A 24389-nucleotide genomic window follows, 5' to 3' on the forward strand; every position below is an offset into this window, starting at 1 on the left:
AAATGCTTCTCAAGGCGACAGTTACAAAAGTGCGCAAACTATCTATCTAAAACCTACCCATCTAAAGTTCAACTTGTAATACGAGGCTGCCCTGTTCTTGTGTTTACCATGTATTTAGAAACATATTTTGAAAAATTCTATCACATAGAAAACACGGTTACAGTGAAAGGGCAGTCAAAATGATTAAAAACAGTACAGCAAAAATATAGAAGGCTGCATTTAACAGCTTTAGGAGATTGCTCAATCTGAAAAAACTTTTCCATACCTCACTCTAACCGATACAGTATATGTCCTCTAGAAACATGTTTTGTTGAGGGAATGGAAAATTCAGCCATAAAACCAATAAATATAGTAACTGTGCAGCTTCTCCCAAAAAAGGAAAGCAATGGAAAATCTGAAAAAAGTTTGATATGTGAAATCTTGCCAACTTGGCTCTGCCACCAGCATCAACCACTGGCCCTGGATATTTCAGCTCCCCTCTTGGGCATACGCAGCATCAGCTATTTCTGTGCGACATCAACGACATAGCTCACATGCCCTAGATGATAGCAGCCATCTAGCAATACTCACAGCTATCTTTAACCATACTGGGCACTGAATAAAGGCAATTAGGAGGGAATCATAAATTTCCAGGAAGTAGGACAGCTGTTGTAAATGTCACATTTTACAGGGAGATCTTTAATTTTTTTTCTAAACAAGTGATTTACTTTTGTACTAGCTGTATACCATCCCTCTATCCACTGCATTTTCCTTAAAGTTGGCAAGGGATTTGATTAAAGCAAAATACTGCAGATGCTGGAACCGGAAGCAAAACCAGAAAAATGCAAGAGAAACTCAGCAGGTCTGACAGCATCTGTGGAAAGAGAATTGTGCCACAGTTTCAAGTCTAGATGACACTTCATCAAAGGGATTTGATATGCCATGAATGGAGAGTATCAGTAGTTTTCTATATTATCTCTTCCCATGCCATTCCAATCGTTTTCACATCATCTGCCCTCAGCAATAGAACAACCGAGGTCACGGACTTTGCTACAGTTTAACAGTTGTTCAATGCAACTTTTCAGGTACAAGTCATCACATATAGGAGATATACAGGCTCACTGTCCCTTTGTGCAAGTTGTGACATTGGTTAATATCAGGAACATGCTAATTGAAATATAAGCCATTTTTACACTGGACATCCCAGGGCAAATTGCGTGTGTGTTAAGAGTCTCTAATTTAAATATTGCAGAAAAGAGATTGTACAGGTGTGAATGATAGAATTGCTTTTCTACTTTCACAGATCTGAATGGGTTGCACAAGGAGAGTATAGAGCTAAAGGGCTTTTTTAAAAGAACTAATCTTCATTTTGTAGGTTTGGATACAGTAGGCTCCCTCCATGTACTGAGGGAAATTATTTAGAAATACAAAAAGTTGTAACTGCAACCATCGGAGCGCATCCCAACTCCTGACTATATGATGGAGGGAAAGTCATTGATGAAGCAGCTGAAGATTGAGTTGGGTCTTAGATGTTAACTTGAGGAACTCCTGCAGTGATGTCCTGGAGTTGAGATGCTTGACGTCCATCAACAACAACCATCTTCCTTTGTGCCAGGTATGACTCCAACCAATGGAAGTTTTCCCCTGATTTCCATTGATCTCAATTTTGCCAGGACTCTTTGATGCCGCACTCAGACAAGGGCAGTCACTTTCACCTTCTCTTGATTTCAGCTGTTTTGTCCGTCCTTGGACCAAGGCTGTAATGAGGTCAGGAGCCAAGTAGCGCTGGCGCAATACCAATTGGCTGTCCGTGAGCAGGTTATTGCTGAGTAAGTGCTGCTTGGTAACAGTATCAACAACACCTTCCATCACTTTCCTGACGATAAGAACACTGATTGGCTGGACTGCATTTGCTTAACTTTTTGTGGACTGGCTATACCAGGTCAATTTTCTGCATTGTCAGAATCAATTGTTATGTGTTTGAATTCAGGGTTCTATTAGCATGGTACAGGTTTCATTGTTTTCCCCAATTATTTTAACATAATGCTCATTGCTATTGCACGGCTCTTGTGGACCCCACATAGTGCATACAGGGTGATGGCCATGGAGGATATTTAAGAGGGCATGGATGATCTGAGGTGGTATGGGGTGGCAGGAGCAATCAGGAGAGGTATGGGAAGGTAGTTGGGGTGGTGGTTGAAGGGAGTGCAAGAGGTGACATTTAGGGAGTCTTTAAACTGTCTTGTGTTGGCGAACTGAGGAGGGCCTTGGCACCCATACTCCTCCCGCACGCCAACATGGCTCACAAAATGTAATACAAATCCAATCTCTGTGTGACAAAAAGTCTGGGCAGAGTCTCACATGGGACAAATAGCAAAGAACAAAGAAAATTACAGCACAAGAACAGGCCCTTCAGCCCTCCAAGCCTGCGCCAACCATGCTGCCTGTGTGAACTAAAATGCTTCCCCTTCCAGTGACCATATCCCTCTACTACCATCATATTCATTTATTTGTCAAGACGCCCCTTAAAAGTCACTATCGTATCTGCTTCGACTACCTCCCCCGGCACCATGCCTCACCACAGCATACATTGCAAAAGATGCAGAAGTGCCCAATTGAAAACTCAGGGCGTGGATTTGAATAAGGGAGGTTAAGTATCCAACATTAAAATTTTACTTTAAAACGTATAACCTATAACAGTAAATTAATGGTGCAACAACACATCATTTTCAGTTTTTAATGATAGGAAGCACAGATGAGGACAATGTAATTAATGAACAACAGGCATTTTTATTATTGAACTCATCATCTAAAAGATATCACGTTCTGCTCTCTGACATGTCCTATAAATACACTGGGGGATGGGCAAAAAGAGCTGTGCAAAAGAAGTCATGAAGACTATATAATACATATATATCCTAAAAAGAACATAATTATTCAGTTTTGTATTTTTGTTTTAAACAAGGCAGTTTTGTCTGACAGAATCAAAAACTGTTTTGAACGTAATTGCTTCATTAGATTAGATTTAACTTTGGATAAAAGCCACTTGGACTGAAATACATCTTAGTGTATCTCATTATTCTATACAAAAATATTTTTGAATATAATTTATGTTATAACAGTAAGCCTTTAAAATTTTAAGAAAAATTGTGCTAAGTAGCATGAATTTATGTGAGTACTTCAAACAGTGAAAAATATATTCAGACATTAAAACAGAAATTATTTGATTTTTTTAAAAAGAGAGCATTTTGACAGACATAACAGGTGATTAAGAATATTAAAATTAACATAATAAGTGGACTACTCTATTTCATTAGCAACAGCAAATGTGTTTCACAAGCATATGGTTAGCTCTTTGCAAGCCCTGAAGCCCTGTCTTGTTACATCTCTCTATGGAGAGGTTAGGTCAGCTTTCTGACAGAGCCATCTGCCTTTATTGTGCATAGCTCCACTGAACGTGCGAGATAAATATAGAGGATCATTCCACTCTATGCCCACTGCCCAAGCCTCCGAACACAGATAGATCCCTGCACACAAGTCCCAGTTCTTAAACAGGCAGAATAAAGCCTATGTTCTATGTTCAAGTAAATATACCTCCTGTGCCATGTCTTCAACGAAAACTGGAGTAAGAAAAGGAAGCCAGCATAAACGTGTCCAACTTATTGTCTTCTTTTCTGAAGACTGGATATCTATGATAAACAGGACTTATTGTAACAGAACGTTGGATTTTGGATCAGATCTGCAATCATAAGTCCAAAGGAGGAGGAGAAAGTACCATATTGATTGTGGTTAGTGTTATTTGGCAATAAGAATTTTGCGAATAAAATGTTATAACATTTTAACAGGAAATGTGTATAGATATAATTAATTTGTTGAAATTAATTGAAGGGCAACACTATACGTTACTGTTCGAGATTTCAAAATAACAGTGTTACATTGTCAACCTAAGATATGTTTGCTTTGGACAGAACAATTGTAACTATCGTTATTTTTCTGCCTGCATTGTTATATACGCCACCTGACCTCTTAGACTGGAAGATGTGACTAGCATTATATGTCTCCTAGTAATATGACAGCACCTACACAGAATAGCCTGTAGGGTTAATTTTACATTTGGATAGAGTTTATAAAGAGAGAGGGGGGTGGAATCCTCTTATGGACTTTGTTTCCCAAATGGCTGGGCCATTCAAATATTTCTTTAATTAGCAATTGAATCGGTTTTGCATGATGAGTTGGAGTCATATAGATAAACTTAACATCATTTCTTAAAAATAGAATTATACAAGGAAGTGAGAGTTAAATTAGAATGACTTGTGTTTATGAAGTTAAAGCATATCTGAAGTTATCTTTACTTCCTGTTGTAGCTAATATTCCATGCATTTTCAGATCTGTCTTCTTAGAGAGTAGCCTCATTTGTAAATTAGTCGAATACAAAGGCTTTAGTATTCCAGCATGAATATTGTGTACAAAGAATATTTATAGGAAAGAATTTTAAGAGGATGATGAATTTGATGACTTAAGAAAGGTTGTTTTTTTGCCATCTCTTTTGTTGGTACAACATAAAGAAAATGGAAATAAATAAGCAATTCAGACTTTATTTCAGAAAATAAGTTGTGAGCATACGGAGCGAATTGGTGAAGATATTACATAAATGCCATTTGTTGTCATTGTATGAAGTTGAAAAGTAAACTTGAGGGCTTCCATGAGAAATCACCAAATACTTGGTATCCTAACAATTGAGCGTGTTTTGTAAATGATACAGATATATGTTGGAGGAAAGAAATGGGCTCGTGAAATGGTCCAAGTATCTCTTGTGAGAAATGAGTTATAAAGGAAGATTTTCACTGAGTTGATATAGTACAGAGTATAGCAAATATTCTGCCTAGCACCGCGTATGCAAACACTTGACTCTGAAACTGTCACAGTAAAGGCACTAATTCAAAAAGGTAGCTGAGTAGTTGTACTTGTCTGGAGTTGAAATTATGAAGAGACTGTAATTATCTTGAAAAGCTATTTGACTTACAGTGCAATGTGAACTGTTCGTTCCAAGATTCTCAGATGTCCATCTGCTCTGGGTAGAATTAACTCTTCGCTCCCAAATTGGGCTTAGCATTGCATTGAATGCTGCATTCATGCTTAAAATATCTAATAGCAAACATTATCAAGCTGCCAATTCACTAAACTGACATTGCACTATCTAGAGTAGAAATAGAAGCAATCAAGACTCAAGAAAACAGAGTGGAATCTTCCTGCTTTCCTAAATGTATTTCACAGGTGGCGTGGTAGCACAGTGGGTGTGGCGTAGTAGCGCAGTAGTTTGCACCACAGCCTCACAGCGCCAGGGACCCAGGTTCAATTCTGGCCTCGGGTGACTGCCTGTGTGGAGTTTACACGTTCTCCCTGTGTCTGTGGGCTTCCTCCAATTTCATTCCACACTGCAAAGTTGTGCTGGTTAGGTTGATTGGTCATGCTAAATTGTCCCTTAGTGTCGGGGGAATTAGCAGGATAATACATGGGGTTGCCGAGATAGAGCCTGGGTGGGATTGTTATCGATGCAGGCTCAATGGGCCAAATGGCCTCTTTCTGCATTGCGGGGATTCTATGATCTAGGATTTTTAGTTGTGAATTGAACACAAAACACATGGGAACTAGTTCTGTAAATTTTATCAAACAAAAGTGACATATTGTCAAGTGACCAACAGTTTTCTGGCTTTTATTGCTAGACAGAAGGATATCTATATCATACGCGTGGATGAAAGGGACTTGTCACAAAAATACTCTCAGTGAAATTTTGTGGAGTTATAATTAATGTTCAATATATGTAAATTAAATTTCTAACCGCAAATGATAAAATGAAGGGTGTGATCTTACTCACCGTTCTCGCCATGCTCCTGCTGCAGCGAGGTCGGAGAATTTGGCATCCAAATGCTTGTTCACTGCAGCGGGATGGGAAAGTCCCACCGGCGTGAATGGCCGTAACATTCCAGCCAAAGTCTTTGTTAAATGAACAAAGAGCAATACAGCATTGGAACAGGCCCTTCAGCCCACTAAGCTGCACTGATATGCATTTCTATTCCTCTGTTCGCCTCCCGTTCATGTGTCTATCAAGATATACCTTGTATGTTGCTTGTGTGCCTGCTTCCACCATCTCCATTGGCAGAGCATTCCAGGCACCCATCATCCTTTATGTTAAAAATTTTCCCCACGTGTCTCCCCTAAACTTACCACCTCTCACCTTAAACCTGTGCCCTCTTGTAGTCGACCCTTCCACCCTGGGAAATAGCCTCTGACTATCCATTCTGTCCTCGCCTCTCATAATTTTGTAGATTTCTATCAGGACACCTGTCAACCTCCATCTTTCCAATGAAAACAATCCAAGTTTATTCAACTTCTCCTCATACCTAGAACCCTCCAGATCAGGCAACATCCTGGTAAACCTTCTTTGCACCCTCTCCAAAGTATCTACGTCCTTCTGGTAGTATGGCGACTAGAACTGCACACAATATTTCAAATGCGGTCCAACCAAAGTTTTATACAGCTGTAACATAACTTGTCAACTTATATTCTCGATGACCCGGCCAATGAAGACAAGCTTGCTGTATGCCTTCTTGACCACCTTATCTGCCTGTGCTGCCACTTTCAAGGATCTGTGGAACTGTACACCCACAAGACTGTATTTGGACAAAGAAATAACAGACTCAAAATTTCCAATTTATCCTTATTCATGTTGATGCTGTCCATCCATTGAACTATTTCAAAGGTTCTTTTCTAACTATACTATTGACCAAATTTAGTCACTAAGAGATACTTTTCAGGATAACCTGGGTACAGTCAATGTCAAAAATCACGTGGGTTACGTTAGAAAGAAGAAAAATTGGACAAAAGTTTTTACTGGCATGAACTTTGACCTGCCCACTCAGTGGCACTTGTTGAGCTCAGGCCCAGATATAGGTCAATTCTTTGATTTAAATCTCAACACCATTATCTCATAACTTATACGCAAAAAATTATTTTGGTCACCAGTGAGAAAGGAGCAATGAAGCTCTTTGTGTAATTACTATCAAAAATAACTGAAGCTGAGGTGGAATTGAGCTGATACCACTGGGCAGGGCAGGCTAAAGAGATGTTAAAATTGCAGACCCATTCCATCCCAGCAAGCCAAGAATTGTATCTCTCTGTGAACCACTAGTTAATATTCATACATTCACAGTGCCACAATTCAAATATCAACGTTGGTGATTTACGTTGCTACCTTCTCAAAAAATTAAGTATCACTTAAAAAAAAGTTGAATTAAAGAATTCTCCTCTAATTGAAGAAACCAGAAGGGAATCACTGAGACCTATAATGTAATACATTTATTTCCCCAAAAATAATGTCTGTGTGGAGTCTGCATATTCTCCTATTTTTCCAGGGCAGCACGGTGACACTATGGTTAGTACTGCTGCCTCACAATGCCAGGGACTCGAGTTCGATTCCCAACTTGGGTCACTGTCTGTGTGGTGTTTGCATGTTCTCCCCGTGTCTGCGTGGGTTTCCCCTGGGTGCTCCGGTTTTCTCTCACAGTCCAAAAGATGGGCTGGTTAGGTGCAAATGACCATGCTAAATTCCATCTCAGCGTCCCCAATCAGGTGCCAGAATGTGGCGACTAGGAGATTTTCACATTAACTTCATTGCAGTGTTAACGTAATCCTTACTTGTGACACTACTAAATAAACTTTAAACAATTTCAATCACAAGTTATTACTGTGGACATTGAGTGTTTCGTTCTGCGCAAGGTTCCGCCTTTTGGAGAACGTGACAAAATTAGGTGGGCTGTAAGCTCTGAAGAGAAGTTCCCCCCTTCAGTAAATATAGTTCTCAAAGGTTCACTTTACAGTCAGCAAAATTTCTGCAAGATGTCAACTCTGTAATACCTACCTACTGAAGAAGATCATTGTCATGTTGTATCCAATTTCCAATGTGACCTGAATATGTACAATTATGGTTCCTTCGGGGCCAATTGCTTTCATGAATTTAAGCGATGTGATGGGTATCTGTCCTAAATAAGTCAGTCTTGCACTGTATGTAAAACACATCACGCACTAAAGGAATATGATGATGAGTGCACTGAGCAATTGCTGAAGGGATATGATGTTACATTTTGATCAGGTGCCAATCTTTATGCAGCCTTGAAAGCTGAAACATAGTATTTGCCTTTACATTTCATCCTGGACACCTCTTTTAAAGATTTTGACTACCGTCATACTTCCTCCTTTTGCTGGAAAATGGGCAATTGGGCCAGAAATGTATTCCCAGCGACAAACCATTCAGCTTTCTTGCTCGGTCGAGAGGGAGCTAACACAAGGTAGTACTTGTCTCAATATTAAGTTTTGGTTATTTGAGAAACAACAGCCAAGAAACTGAATGGCCCAGCGCCTGTCTTTCACGTACTATGTGGCTTTCTGTCTCCTCAAACACTTGGCCAGGAAAAAAGAGTCATCCTTTAATTTACTGTAGGTATTAGACCCATTGCAAATGCAGGCTACCTCAGGGAAAGCAACCCAGGAATTACTTCCAGCCAAAATGAATCATAGAATTATAGAAACCCTACAGTGCAGAAGGAGGCTATTTGGCCCATCAAGTCTGCACCATCCAATCCCACCCAGGCCTAATCCCCATAATCCCACACATATTTGCCTCACTAATCTCTCCAATCTATGCAACCTAGAAATGAAGGGGTTATTTAGCATGGCCAATCAACATAACCCGCACATCTCTGTACTGTGGGAAGAAACCGGAAATCTGGAGGAAACCCACAGGGAAAATGTGCAAACTCATGTCCCTGGAGCTGTGAGGCAACAGTGCTAACCACTGTGCCACCCCAATAGAAATGAAGAGAGAGTAGAATCATAGAACCATACTGTAAAGAAGAGGCATTTGGCCCATCAAGTCTGCACCAACACGTGTGAAAATCTGACCTTCCACCTAACCCCATTTGACAACACATGGCCCATAGCTTTGAATGTTATGATGTGCCAGACGCTCATCCAGATGTAAAATAATGTAATAATGAAAATGATTTATCTGTAAATCATTGATTGCTTAAAGGTCATAGAGTCATTGAGGATTACAGCATGGAAACGGGCCCTTCAGCCCAACATGTCCAAACCACCCTATTTTTTAACACTCCAAAACTAGTTCCAATTGTCTGCATTTGGCCCATATCTCTCTATACCCACCTTACCTATATAACTGTCTAAATGCATTGTATAAGACAAAATTATACCCACCTCTACTATTACCTCTGGCAACTTCCAGACGCTCCACACCCTCTGTGTGAAAAAATTGTCCCTCTGGACCCTTTTGTATCTCTCCCCTCTCATCTTAAGCCTATGCCCTCTAGTTTTTCTTTGGGAAAAGATATTGACTATGTAGTTAATCTGTGCCCCTCATTTTGTAGACCTCTATAAGATCACTCCTCAGCCTCCTAGGCTCCAGAGGAAAAGAGTCACAGTCTATCCAGCCTCTCCTTATAAGTCAAACCATCAAGTCCTGGTAGCATCCTAGTAAATATTTTCTCCACTCTTCTGAGTTTAATAATATCCTTTCTATAATAGGGTGAACAGAACTGCACACAGTATTCTAAGTGAGGCCTTACCAATGTCTTATACGATTTCAACAAGACATCCCAACTCCTGTATTCAATATTCTGACCAATGAAACCAAGCATGCTGAATGCCTTTTTCACCACTCTATCCATCTGTGACTCCACTTTCAAGGTGCCATGAACATGTACCTCTAGATCTCTTTGTTCTGTAACCCTCCCCACGCCCTACCATTAACTGAGTAAGTCCTACCCTGGTTCAATCTATCAAAATGCAGCACCTCACATTTACCTAAATTAAACTCCATCTGCCATTCGTCAGCCCACTGGCCCAGTTGATCAAGATCCTGTTGCAATTGGAGATAACCTTCTTCACTGTCCACTATACCATTAATCTTAGTGTCATCTGTAAACTTACTAACCATGTCTCCTATATTCTCATCCAAATCATTAATATAAATAACAAATTACAGTGGGCTAAACACTGATCCCTGAGGCACACCGCTGGTCATAGACCTCCAGTTTAAAAAACAACTCTCTACAACCATGCTTTGGCTTCTGTCATCAAGCCAATTTTATATCCAATTAGCTACCTCACCCTGGATCCCTGAGATTTAACTTTATGCAACAACCTACTATGAGGTACCTTGTCAAAGGCCTTGCTAAATTCCATGTAGGCAACATCAACTGCACTGCCCTCATCTACCTTCAAAAAACTCAATCAAATTTGTGAGACATGATTTTCCACTCACAAAGCCACGCTGACTGTCCCTAACCAGTCCTCGCATCTCTAAATGCCTGTAGATCCTGACTCTCAAAATACCTTCCAACAACTTACCCACCGCAGATGTGAGGCTCGCCGGCCTGTAGCTCCCAGGCTTTTCCCTGCAGCCTTTTTTAAACAAAGGCATAACATTTGCCACCCTCCAATCTTCAGGCACCTCACTTGTGATTATTGATGATTTAAATATCTCTGCTAGGGAACCCGCAATTTTCTCCCTAGCTTCCCACAATGTCCTAGGATACACTTCAACAGGCCATTCTGATGAAGATGCAGGAAACATGAATTCAGTTTCTGTCTCCACAGATGCTGCCAGACCTGCTGAAGACTTCAGCATTTTCTGTTTTTATTTCAGGTCACAGGTCAACCTCCCACTCCCATGATTCTCCAGGGATCAGCTGCCATTCTGCTTAAACTATCACTTGCCTTTACACAAGCACCAGCTCGAGATTCCACTGCCTGATGGCCCTTGGGATCTTCCTGTCTTTCAGCTCAGTATCAGGTCACAACAAATGAACCCCTTCCTCCTGTGCACCCCCCATCCCCACTCCATCCCCACCTTCCAAATCCTGTTCTCATCTATTTTGGGAAGTTTCTCGCGTCTGAATTAGTAATAAAGTCTGAGGCCCAGTATTTAGGGCTCCTCAGGCCTCACCATTTGCATGCTGGGAAAGGGCCCAAATATCAGCCTTCCCAACCCGATGGTCAATTGAATTTCTTGCTTCCAATACAACAACTACCAAATCTGTTGTTGCAAAAAAAAAACTTGATCATGGGAATGGTGCAGGGAAGGAAGATTGGGAAAATGAGCAGCTTGAGGGATGTCAGGCATCACTGTGTGTTAGCCAAATGGGATTTTATGATGCCTCTCAAGCTTTGAAGCTGCAACGCTTTATTTAACCATCCCTGGAACATTTGATGGAATTCACTTGTGGAGGTTGTGACAGAAACAAGAGAAAAAGAATGCCTGTAATCCACAGAAACCTTACAGCCAGCACTTAACATTCTTGCAGGCAGGTCATACCCTGAATCTGTATTGTCCAAGAAAAGACAAGTTTGCACAACTCTGCAGGCCAAAAATAGTCATGGTATGACAAGAGACTCTCTCACAGTTAATGAGACAATGAGAAATAACAGGAAAAAAAAATGAGGGAATAAGGCAAGGAGATTCCATGTTAACAGCGACAATAATATGGTGTCCTGGAAAAACTTATCTATTATTGTCACAAATAGGCTCACATTAACGCTGCAATGAACTTATGGTGAAAATCCCCTCGTTGCCACACTCCGGCGCCTGTTCGGGTACACTGAGGGAGAATTTAGCATGGCCAACTTATCTAACCAGCATGTCTTTCAGACCAAGGGAGGAAACTGAAGCACCCGGAGAAAACCCAAAAACACAGGGAGAATGTGCAGACTCTGCACAGGCAGTGACTCAAGCCAGAAGTCGAACCTTGGTCCCTGGCACTGTGAGGCAGCAGTTCCAACCACTGTGCTACCGAAAGCAGCTTGGATTCTAATAGTTTAATATCCAGTGTATGCAGCAGAAAGCAAATAATGACTTATTTTAACTGTTCAACAAGTGAAATTAGGTTTGAAAGCCAAAAGCGTAAGGTACCAAGAGCGGGACAAAATTGAACAGGCTCACCAAGTATAGTATTGGCTTTAAAATCAAACACATACAATGACATAAATGTCAGCTCTTTCCAAAGTGTTTGCATACTGAATAGCATAATTTAGACTGAACAGATATCTCGACATGCGTAAGGTCCATCCTGAATTAACCCTCGTGCACTCAGCTGTACAGTATTAACAGCTGAGTGCTGAGCTCGGATTACAGGACTGGTGCTGTGATGTACTTAACACCTGCTGTACAGCAATAAAGGGCCAGCACTCTGTCCAAAAGCAAGACACAAGAACATTGATTTAATTGATCTGATGTTTACAGGCCAGGTGTCATTTGTTCTAGCAAGCACAAAAATAGCCCCTAGCACCATGTGACAGGTGCAGCGGAGCCAGGAATGGTGAATGGGGCAAATGACCTTTCCCTAATGTCACATCAAAGGATTGATCCTGTGATGAGCATATATCATGATAGATGTCCTCTCTCCCCCACCTCCCTCACCGAAAGTATTTTCCATGTGGGCATTCAGGATGGCTTTGAATGCAAAACCCTGAGATGAGATGAAAAGAAAGCATTCAAACACACTGCACTGCTTAGTCCTGCAAACATTTGGGAATTCTTTCCCTTGCGTTTTTAAATCAATCCAATGTGTTCCACATAAATTAAATGTCCTGTTTTGCCTTTACAAGATTGAATATTAGAGGTCAGAAAGTCATGTATTCAGCACCTTTTCCAAAGAAAAGGCTTAGATTCTGTTTTAATAATCGCTGTTAAATGTTTGCAAAGAATCAGTCCCTTCATTTATATGTGTAAAGTGCTATTCCAGGCACTGTCACAAGCCTGTAAAACAGAGGGAACAGGGTTAAATTTCTACCCCCTAGAATTCTCTAAGTACTTGTGCTTGATTTTGTACGTTTTGGTCCCACTGAAACGGTACACTATTCCAGGATTATCATGGAATGCAGAGATAACCCCCAGCTTCTTATTGGGATCTTAAACCCCTCTCCCCTCCACTCTCACTTCCAGCAATGAGTGTGAGGAGTTTGTGGATTTCTTAGTCATGAAGAAATGAAGCAATTTAATTGGCTGCCTCTGCAATGTCCCTCCTTTCCACGAGCCTGTCTAGCCAAATTTTCTTAAATGCTTCTTGCCTGAGCCTGGAACTCTCAGCCTTTTCTATGAACTTGATTTGATTGGATTTATTATTGTCACATATATTAGCATACAGTGTGAAGTATTGTTTCTTGCACGCTGTACAGAGAAAGCATACCATTCATAGAGAAGGAAACGCGAGTGTAGAATGTAGTGTTCCAGTCAAAGCTAGGGTGCAGAGAAAGATCAATTTAATGCTAGGTAGGTCCATTCAAAAGTCTGATGGCAACAGGGAAGAAGCTGTTCTTGAGTCGGTTGGTACGTGACCTCAGAATTTTGTATCATTTCCCCAATGGAAGAAGGTGGAAGAGAGATACTCCTCTATCTATGCTAATAAATCACACCGAATACCATAATCTCTCATTGTGTGCAGAAACCTTTGATGTGGCCTTTTGGAATTCCAAATCAGTGTATCTGCTGATGCCTTTATCCACCCTGCTTATTACATCATCAAAGAACTCTGCTAAATTTATCATTTTCACAAAACCATGTTGACTCTGCCTGATTGTATAATGAGTACCTAAATATAAGAACATAAGAACATCAGATATAGGAGCAGGAGTAGGCCATCTAGCCCTTCGAGCCTGCCCCGCCATTCAACTGATCATGGCTGATCTGTCGTGGCTCTGTTCCACATTCCCGCCCTCTCCCCATAACCCTTAATCCCCTCGCTTATCAAAAACCCATCAACCCGCGTCTTAAAAATATTTAGCGAGGCAGCCTCCACCACTTCAACGGGCAGAGAATTCCAGAGATTCACCACCCTTTGAGTGAAGAAGTTCCTCCTCAACTCTGTTCTAAACTGCCCCCCCTTTATCTTGAGGCTGTGCCCCCTAGTACTACTGTCCTTTCTGAGCGGGAAGAGTCTCTCCACCTCTATCCTATCCATCCCATTCATCATCTTATATGTCTCAATGAGATCTCCCCTCATTCTTCTAAACTCTAATGAGTACAAGCCTAGTTTATTCAGCTTCTCCTCATAGCTCAACCCCCTCAACTCCGGTATCAGCCTAGTAAACCTCCTCTGCACTCCCTCCAAGGCCAAAATATCCTTGCGTAAGTGCGGCGACCAAAACTGCACACAGTACTCCAGCTGCGGCCTCACCAATGCCCTATACAGCTGCAGCAAGACCTCCCTACTTTTATATTCAATCCCCCTCGCTATGAAGGCCAGCATCCCATTAGCCTTCCTGACCACCTGCTGCACCTGCAGGCTGGGTTTTTGCGACTCATGCACAAGGACCCCGAGGTCCCTCTGCACCGTCGCCTGCTGCAGTTTTTCGCCATGTAAGTAATAGTCCTTCCTACCATTCTTCCTACCAAAGGGGACCACCTCACACTTGCCAACATTAAATTCCATTTGCCAGTTCCTGGCCCATTCGCCCAGCCTATCTAGATCCTTCTGCAGACTCTCCACACCCTCCGCGCAATTTGCCGTTCCACCAATCTTGGTGTCATCAGCAAATTTCGACACCATACACTCGGTTCCCTCCTCCAGATCATCTATATAAATGGTAAATAGCTGAGGCCCCAGCACCGACCCCTGGGGCACTCCACCAGTCACCAATCGCCAATCCGAATAGCACCCATTAACCCCCACTCTCTGCCTCCTATTTGACAACCAATCCTCTATCCACGCTAACACCCTACCCCCAACTCCATGCCCCCTGACCTTCTGCAATAACCTCTTGTGAGGTACCTTGTCAAACGCCTTCTGAAAATCAAGAAAGACCACATCCACCGGCTCTCCTCTATCCACCGCCCTAGACACATCCTCATAGAACTCCAATCAATTTGTCAGACACGACTTCCCCTTAACGAAACCGTGCTGCGTCTGCTCTATCAAGCAATTCCCCTCAAGATGCCTCGCTATTTCCTCCTTGATGACGGATTCTAACATTTTACCTACAACAGACGTTAAACTAACCAGCCTATAATTCCCCGCCTTTTGCCTGGCACCCTTCTTAAACAACGGCGTAACATTAGCCGTTTTCCAATCTTCCGGCACTTCCCCGGAATCCAGCGACGTTTGGAAAATAACCACCAAGGCATCCACTATCACCTCCGCCATTTCTTTCAGAACACTCGGATGCATTCCATCCGGTCCTGGGTACTTGTCCACAATCAGTCCCTCCAGTCTGTCGAGCACCGCCTCTCTAGTAACAGTAATGTCATTGAGACCCTCCAGTCCTACCACCTTTCCATCGCTAACACCCGGCAAATTATTCACATCCTCCTCCGTGAAGACAGAAACAAAAAAGTTATTCAAGACCTCAGCCATTTCCCCATCCCCTACCACTAAGTCCCCCCTCTCATCCTCTAAGGGTCCAACGTTCACCCTAGCCAGCCTCTTCCTTTTTATATATTTATAAAAACTCTTGCTATCCTTTTTTATATGAAGCGCTAGCCCAGCTTCATAGTTTCTCCTACCCTTCTTTATCAACTTCTTTGTCAATCTTTGTTGACATTTAAACCTCTCCCAATCCTCTTCGCGCCCACTACTCTTAGCTACTCTAAACGCCTCCGCTTTTAATTTAACACTTCCCTTCACCTCCTTCGTTATCCACGGCTTATTACCTCTCTTCCTTCGGTCCTTTTTAACCATCGGAATAAATTTCTGCTGAGCACCAAGAAAGATCTCCTTAAAGATCCTCCACTGCTCCTCAGCAGACCTACCTTCCATCGCGCTCCCCCAGTCAACATTCACCAATTCTTCTCTCATCCTACCGTACTCCCCTCTGTTCAAACAAAGGACGCATGTCCGGGAACCCACTTTCTCCTCCTCCATTTGCACCAGAAACTCCACCATACAATGATCACTCTCCCCAAGAGGATCCTTCACCACAAGATCCCTAATTCTACCCGCCTCATTACATTACACCAGATCCAAGATAGCTCGCTCACTCGTCAGCTCCAACACACACTGTTCAAGGAAACTATCCCGCCAGCATTCCAAGAACTCCTCCTCGAGCCCACCGCGTCCAACATGGGTCGACCAATCAATATGTAGATTGAAATCCCCCATAATTATCGCCGTTCCATTCCTGCACGCCGCACTTATTTGCGCGTTAACAGCCCGCCCCACCTCCAGATCATTATTCGGGGGCCTATAGACGACACCCACCAGCGTCTTCCTCCCTTTGCTGTTCCTAATCTCTACCCACAACGATTCCACTTTCTGCTCTTTGGTTCCTATATCATCCCTTGCTACCACCCTGATGCTATCCTTAATCAGCAGAGCTACGCCCCCCCCTTTTTCCTCCCGCCTATCCTTCCTAAACACTTGATACCCCTGGACATTCAGCTCCCAGTCCCTGTCACCTTGTAGCCACATCTCTGTAATGGCCACCAGGTCATATCCATTTGTGCTGATCTGCGCCACCAGCTCATCCACTTTATTCCAAATGCTTCGTGCATTCAGATAAAGTGCCTTCATCCCAGCCTTCACCTGGACCCTATTTGCCAGAACGCCACCAACCATACTCACGCCCCCAATATCCTGCCACTACGTCCTTAATGATGATTCCAAGACACATGTTAGAATAACTGGCCCATAGTTTTCTGCTTTTGACTTTCTTGAATAGCAATGTTACATTTGTGGTCTTCCAATCCACTGGGACCTTTCCAAAATCTCAGGAATTTTGGAAGAATACAGCCACTGTATCCATTATCTCTGCAATTGCTTCTTTTCAGACCCTAGGGATCAGGTCATCAAATCCAGAGGACATGTCAGCCTTTGCTCCCATTTGTTTTCCTAGTGCCTTTTCTCCAGTGATTGTGAATTTTTTTTTAAAGGTCGTCCCTCCCTTTTGTTCCCTCCTTTTCTATTATTCTTGGGATGCTTTCATGTCTTCTAGTGTGAAGACCGATTCAACCCTGTTCCTCCAAACCTCCTCAGTTCCAAACTCCAAAGTGCCTCCTCCTAAATACAACTTCCACCAGCCCTTTATTTTCCACAGCCCTGAACTCAGATCTTCCTCCCCCATGCCTTCTCACCATTCCGACCTTAGACTCTGATTTCCTTCCCCTTCCAGGCCTCCCCAAACCCCTTGGCTGCTCTGCACTCCCCGGCTACAGCATTGTGCCAAAGGGTTTCCCACCTGGTAGGCCCCTCTCAACCTGGTTGGCTATGACTGGAAATCAAATCCTGCAGTTACATTCAAGACCCACAGGAAGCTTATACTTCTGTGAGTGGAACTTAATCTACGTGACGGTTGTTGCAACCATCAGCGAGAGCACCATATTGTCTCCTTTGGATCAGGCCCACCCCATAAGGTGCCATGCAGGCACATGAGTGAGCAGAGGTGGGCCTCCCCTAGAGCTGGCAGCTAATCAGGGCAGCACAGTAGTTAGTACTCTGCCTCACAGCGCCAGGGACCCGGGTTCGATTCCCAGTTTAGCTCACTGCCTGTGCGGAGTTTGCATGTTCTCCCGTGTCTGCGTGGGTTTCCTCTGGGTTTCTTCCCACAGTCTATTTGCTATGCTAGCTTCTCCCTCAGTGTACCTGAATAGGTGCCAGAGTGTGGCGACTCGGGGATTTTCACAGTAACTTCATTGCAGTGTTAATGTAAGCCTACTTGTGACACTAATAAATAAAAAAAAAATCCAAGCCAATCAGAGACTAGGAGCTCTTCAGTGCCACCAGAGGAGCAGTGGTAGCTGCTGGCATTGCACCCAGCAGAGGCCCAGGATCCATGAGGAAGCCAGGCCACAGATGAGTGAGGACTGGATAGAGGCCACTAGGAGGGTGGCAGCAGGAGAACTGCCAGAGCCAATGACAGAAGGTTGGTTTTTGGTGCCCCCCACCCCACCCCCCCTACCCCACTCCCCCGCCCCACACTCCCCACCCCCCAACCCCTCCCCACCCCCACCCCTCCCCACCCCAACCCCTCCCCACCCCCACCCCCCACCCCTCCCCACCCCAACCCCTCCCCACCCCCCACCCACCCCAACCCCTCCCCACCCCCCACCCACCCCAACCCCTCCCCACCCCCAACACCTCCCCACCCCCCCCACCCCAACCCCTCCCCACCCCCCACCCCAACCCCTCCCCACCCACCCCAACCCCTCCCCACCCCCCCACCCCAACCCCCCCCACCCCTCCCCACCCCCCACCCCCCCAACCCCTCCCCACCCCAACCCCTCCCCACCCCCCCCACCCCTCCCCACCCCAACCCCTCCCCACCCCCCCCACCCCAACCCCTCCCCACCCCCCACCCCTCCCCCCCCCACCCCCCAACCCCTCCCCACCCCAACTCCTCCCCCCCCCCCCCACCACCACCACCACCACCACCACCACCACCACTTCCCAATGCCAGGTCCATCAAGTAAGGACTGAATACCTGACAACTAACGCTCACAAGTAAACATGCCAGGGCTTGGTTTTGGGGCTCCCTGCATGCCGCCAGTTGAATACCAGCAGAGGCAGAATGAGACCCTTAACTGGGCATTAACACCCACTTTAAGACTTTGAGTGGCAGAGGGAAAGGAAGGCTGTCCTTCCTGTCCAGGGCAGAGGTAGGAAAGTGGCAGGGGCCCTCCCCAGCACCCTCCCACTGAGTAAATGTCCCCTCACTGCCAAACCTGCCTCTGGGGAGGGCATTAAATTCTGCCTCTGCTTCCAATCTTAGACCAATGCTCCAGCTCCCTCATCTTCTCTGAGCTACTATCTAGCTCAAGGCATTTTCAATCTAAGCGACATTGCCAAAGTTGGTGTTGAGTGCATTTCCTCTTGGAAGCAAAGATCTGTCAGTCAACTTGAGAGCTGCCATTCAGAGGGGCTGGGAACAGCCAATCTTTCTGTGGTCAGTGTTGGGTGTGAAAAGGAATGGCCTGAAGGAGGGGGGCGGTTAGGATAATGCATGGCCAATTGCAGACGCAGGACTTGGGATGCAGAGGATTCCTATTTGCTAGCAACTTTTATTGACAGCTAATAATTAATATTAAGCAGGATTTGATCATCGGAGTTTTGACTATCATGATGGGGCAGCACAGTGATTAGCACTGTTGCCTCACAGCGCCAGCGACCCGGGTTCGATTACCAGCTTGGGTCACTGTCAGTGTGGAGTATGCAGGTTCTCCCCGTGTCTGTGTGGATTTCCTTCGGGTGCTCTGGATTCCTCCCACAGTCCAAAAGACATGCTGGTTAGGTGCATTGGCCATGCCAAATTCTCCCTCAGTGTACCCAAATAGGCGTCAGAGTGTGTTAACTAGGAGATTTTTGCAGTAACTTAATTGCAGCTTTAAGCCTACTTGTGACACTAATAAATAAACTTAAAACAAATAAGTTGAGGTTCAAAATGAATAATTTGGGTAGAGTCTATCACGATCTCCTAATTCACCTGGTTTGAGCCATATATGGTATACTTGTAATGGAGGGCGAAAAAGCACATTGAAACCTGTGAACTAGTCCGGGAAAGTGAAAGGTGCATCTCAGTTTGCTGAGAAAGCTGATTCAGTCTCTAAAAGTGAGGTGAGTGTAAATGCTTTATCCATTCATGTAAATCCTCTTGCATAACACATATCTAGTTTCTGAAGCTATCATCATCAGAATGCACTGAACCTCTTCTCCCAGAACCAATCTATTTATACATGTTAAAGAAACTCCAAGTTTAGCAACTGTTACTTTGAAAAAACTCTGCTGATGGCCTCTGATATAACAAATGCGATATATCTCTCTCATTTTAATCTCCTTTCCAAATCGCAGACAGCTACTGGGCAACAGTTCATTAGGTAAACATAACAAAACAGCATTTCTTGGCACATGGACTTCAGGCTAGTATAGCACACAGTGACGAAATGTTCTTTTTCCCCTTAGGATCTGAGAGCCCTAAGTACAGCAATGGAAAACTATAAAGATTGCACATCACTGAACTCACAGCTTTTCCCAGGTGTGTTCACATGTGGTCAAAACCCACATCAACTCTTTTAAAAGAGGCTGCAAGGTGCCACTTTCAATAAGTCCCAACATCTATGCCATAATCATAGAATTGTTACAGTACAGGAGGAGGCCATTTGGCCCATTGTGTCTGCACTGGCTCTCCAAACAAGCATTATGACTTAGTGCCATGCCCTTGCCTTTTCACTGTGCCCCTGGACATTGCTTCCATTCAAATAATCATCTCAAGCCCTTGTGAATACCTCGATTGAACCTGCCTCCAGCACACTGCCAGGCAGAGCATTCCACAATCCAAACACACGTTATGTGAAAAGGTTTTTCTGTCATCACATTTGCTTCTTTTACAAATCATCTTAAACTTGTGCCCTCTCATTCGTTTACAACAAGAACAGTCTCCCCCTATCTAGTCTGTCCAGGCCCCTTGTGATTTTGAACATCTCTATCAAATCTCCTCTTAACCTTCTTTTCTCCAAGTACCAACTTCTACAATCTATCCTCATAACAGATGTTTCTCATCCCTGGAACCATTCTTGGAAATGCAAAGGTGATTATGAAGATATATGGCATGGTTGCCTTCATTGGCCGGGGCATCGATACAAGAGTTGGGAAATCAAATTGCAGCTATATGAAACCTAGGTTAGGCCTCAGTTTAATATCTCATCTGAAAGGTGGCACCTTCAATAGTGCAGAACCTTAGTATCATAGAATTCCTACAGTGCAGAAGAAGCCAATCAGCCCACTGAGTCTGCACCAACTCTCTGACAGAGCATCTTACCCAGAGTATCTTAGGTCCTCTCTCCCACCCTTTCCCAGTAACCTCATACATTTACCATGACTAATCCATCTAATCTACACATCTTGGAGCACTAAGGGGCAATTTAACATGGCCAATCCAACTAATCTGCACATCTTTGGAGTGCGGCAGAAAATCCGAGCACCCAGAGGAAACTCAAACACACACAGGTAAATGTGCGAACTCCCCACAGTCACCCAGGGCCAGAATTGAACCTGAGTCTCTGGAGTTATGAGTGCTAACCATTGTGCCACCATGCTACCCCGTACAGTACTGCATTGCAGTGTCAGCCTTGAGTTTTGTACTCATGTCCTGGGACCCACAATCTCTGATTCAGGGGTGTGTTGCCAACTGAGCCACCAATGACACTGTCAGATACAGAATAAAACTTGTAATTCAAATTCATCTGTATTCTCCTTCTGTACAACGCAGCAACAATTCCCCACCCTCCATCCTGGCAACAATCATCAAGTGAGGATTGAAACACAGTTCTTTTCTTGATGCTTAACCTATGTTTACTTAGTTAACCATGAATCATGGTGTTTGTATTTATCCCAGGAAACCTAATATACAGTAGATGCCAATGATTCTTTTGTTGTCCCTAGTGGTATAGCTGGGTGCAGGGAAAAGAAAATACACAGCAAAGCTGCTCACAACTCATAATTATTAAACGTAATGTTTAAAGTTTATTTATTAGCGTCACAAGTTGGCTTACATTAACACTGCAATGAAGTTACTGTGAAAATCCCCTAGTTGCCACACTCTGGTGCCTGTTCAGATACACTGAGGGAGAATTTAGCACGGCCAATGTACCTAACCTGCGCGTCTTTCAGACTGTGGTAGGAAGCTGGAATACCCAGAGGAAACTCCCGCAGACACAGGGAGAATGTGCAAACTCCACATAGACAGTGACCAAAGCAGGAATCGAACCTGGGTCCCTGGCATTGTGAGGCCGCAGTGTTAATCACCGTGCCACCCCAATGAAGCATCAGTAGGATAACGAAAGCAAGAAAATCTGAGAAACACAAAGTAAACAATTAGATGCTGAAGCAGGGGAGTTTGGCATTCTTTTGGAAGGATAAACCAGGATGGGATGTTGAGAGACTTTAAAGTCTTTCTGAAAGAAAAACAAAAAGTGTGGAAAAGACTCAACAGGTCTGGCAGCACCTGTGAAGACAGAAAGAGGCTTAACTCAAAGGTCTTTTTAGATTGATAAACTTGATTGGGCCTCACCATACCTGTCTGCCTTGAGATTTTATCTAGTAATGACACTGATTATCTGATATCTGTACTGAATGAGCGGAAATTTCCTCCAACAAAATATTGACAAGACTGATGCCATTTGATTCCTGCCACAAGTTCCATTCTACTACCTGCCAGTGTTTCAGATTGAACCAAACCATTCAGAACCTTGGTGCTGTATTTGACCCAGAGGTCAGCTTCTGCCCCCATATCCACTCAATCACATTTCATTCCATCCAGGTATCACTGCCCGTCTCCATTCCGCCCCAGCTTACCTGCTGCTGAAACTCTGAATCCTGCCTTTGTTAGCTCTCGACCTGACTATTCTAACTCTTTAGACCAGCCTCCCATCTTTGACTGGAGCTCATCCAAAACTTTGCTGCCTTTCTCAATATGTTAACATCATCCAATTTTTCACACTGCTCCTCCTTATTGCAAAGTCTTCATATTTAGTGAAAACAAAAGGCCGGGAGTTTTGCTCCCAAAGGGGATGTATAGAGTCAGGAAACCTCCCAGCTTGCCTCACGATTTGGGAAGCAGTGTCCCAAGTGGCAGAATCTGTGTTTGGGAGGTGTGGGCATGGGTCACAGTTCAGAGGCTGCAACAGGGGCTGCTGGGGGCTGAATCAGACTGGTTAAAAGGCCCACCACAGTTCTCTGGGACTTGGGGTCAGTTCTTTTGTTAAATATTAGGCCCTCTAGTCCACTCCCCCCCAGCCCCGAACATCCACTCTCGTCTGTATTTGCCAAACCATTCCCAACCCATCCACTCTGGCCCCTTATAGCCCATACACCCTCCAGGCCAACTCATTCAGTTTCTACCATGAACTGACCTCAGCAGCCATGCTGAGATTAAACAAAATAAAGTTCTAAATATATTTTAGACTTCACTACGAAAAAAGAAAAGGCCCATTCAATATATTTAAAATTCTTCAAATCCTTGTGAAAAACAAACATTTACATTCATAAGGCCACATCAAAGACAGCTAATCCTTTAAAAATCTCTTGGAGCAGTTATCAAAATAAGAATTTACAGTCCCCCGCTATGATAACGATAGGTTATAGAAGGTAACCAAGCAGTAATAATGCTGTAATATTTGCCTTAGTTTTATGACAACGAAACGGCCATTGAAACTGTAAGCAGATTTTTTTCAACTCATTGGCAAAGGCAGGCTTTTTATTACTTTTATGAGGTGGATTATTTAAATAACTTTACAGCATGACAGCTCCATGAATCTCATCTGTCCTTTTTGAGCATTTACATGTACTCGAAAAATTTGCCAACCACACAATGCAGGGTAAGGAGCTTGCTCCTGTGAAAATGGAGTCTGCTTGAATGTTGCACCAAGTTCAAGTGACTGACTCTGCTGAGTTTGGGTTTCCTCCACGTGAGAATCACATACCACCCCAGTTCTCCTATCAGCAATAATAGGATCTGACAAAATGGGGGGAGAACTTCTGAATATGAGTTCCCTGCACCATTTTGTGTAGGCTGTGCTGTCTCCACAACTCTGGTCTGAGTTAAAGTATTTGCTAAGGTCCATATTCAACACCTCACAGGTTACCCTTATGGTCCCTAATAGGCCTTACTCTTTCTTCAGTTATCTTCTTACTCTTTAGTCTTTTAACATAAAGCTTTGGAGTTTTTTTGGTTTTTCCAGTACTTTTCTCATCCTAATTTCCTTTTCAATTTTGCCCCTATATTTTTACATTCCTCTAGGTTTTCTGTAGTTCTGATGCCTTGGTATCTGTCATAAACTCCCCCTCCTTTCTTCATCCTTTCCTTTAAGCCGCTTGACCTCAGGGGGCTCTAGATTTATTAGTTGCACCCTTTTTCTTTCAGGAAACATACTCATTCTGAACCCTCACTGTCTCTTCCTGGAATGCCTTCCATTGCCTCCGGCACTAATTTACCTTCAAAGTAGCTGTTTCCAATCCACTTTAGGTAAATTACATCTCAGTTTAGTGAAATTAGTTTTTCCCCTGATTGTGAACTTTTTATTCCTGGTCCATCTTTGTTCCTTTTCCATAACTGCCCTAAATCTAAGTGAATTATGATCACTTCCAGCAAAGTGCTCCCTTATTCCCTAAAGCTAAATCCAGAACGATATCTCCCCCCACCCATCTCATGTCAGGTTTGCTAAGTACTGGCTAAAAAAAGTTCTCCTGAATACATTTCAAGAATTATGCCCCCTCTGCGCCTTTCACACTAATTCTCTCCCAGTTAATATCAGATAGTTAAAATCTCCCACAATTACTGATCTACTGTAAATGCATTTCTCAGGGATATGCCTGCATATTTGCTTTTCTATCTCCCTCTGACTGTTTGGGGTATGT

General features: G+C 43.6%; 2 protein-coding genes across 12 annotated transcripts in view; one reads left to right on the forward strand and one right to left on the reverse strand.

The window, feature by feature from the left end:
- The window catches only part of cmss1 (cms1 ribosomal small subunit homolog), a 323934-nt gene that overhangs the window by 49427 nt on the left and 250118 nt on the right, over window positions 1–24389 (reverse strand). Inside the window, exon 1 of one of the 10 annotated variants that reach the window (XM_080203565.1) lies at window positions 5003–5218. The exons of 8 other annotated variants lie outside the window; for them this stretch is intronic. The gene's annotated coding sequence lies outside the window, so the exon portion shown is untranslated. Of the gene's footprint in view, window positions 1–265; window positions 333–5002; window positions 5219–24389 lie in introns of those variants that run through there. One more of the 10 variants, XM_080203567.1, reaches the window with a different exon arrangement.
- filip1l (filamin A interacting protein 1-like) overlaps window positions 3415–24389 on the forward strand; it is a 235731-nt gene continuing 214756 nt past the window's right edge. The window contains exon 1 of one of the 2 annotated variants that reach the window (XM_080203555.1): window positions 3415–3767. The gene's annotated coding sequence lies outside the window, so the exon portion shown is untranslated. The remainder of the gene's footprint in view (window positions 3768–24389) is intronic. The other variant, XM_080203556.1, reaches the window with a different exon arrangement.

The sequence above is a fragment of the Carcharhinus amblyrhynchos genome, chromosome 15 (assembly GCF_965287045.1).
Source record: "Carcharhinus amblyrhynchos chromosome 15, sCarAmb.v2.hapA, whole genome shotgun sequence".
Taxonomy (NCBI): Eukaryota; Metazoa; Chordata; class Chondrichthyes; order Carcharhiniformes; family Carcharhinidae; genus Carcharhinus; species Carcharhinus amblyrhynchos.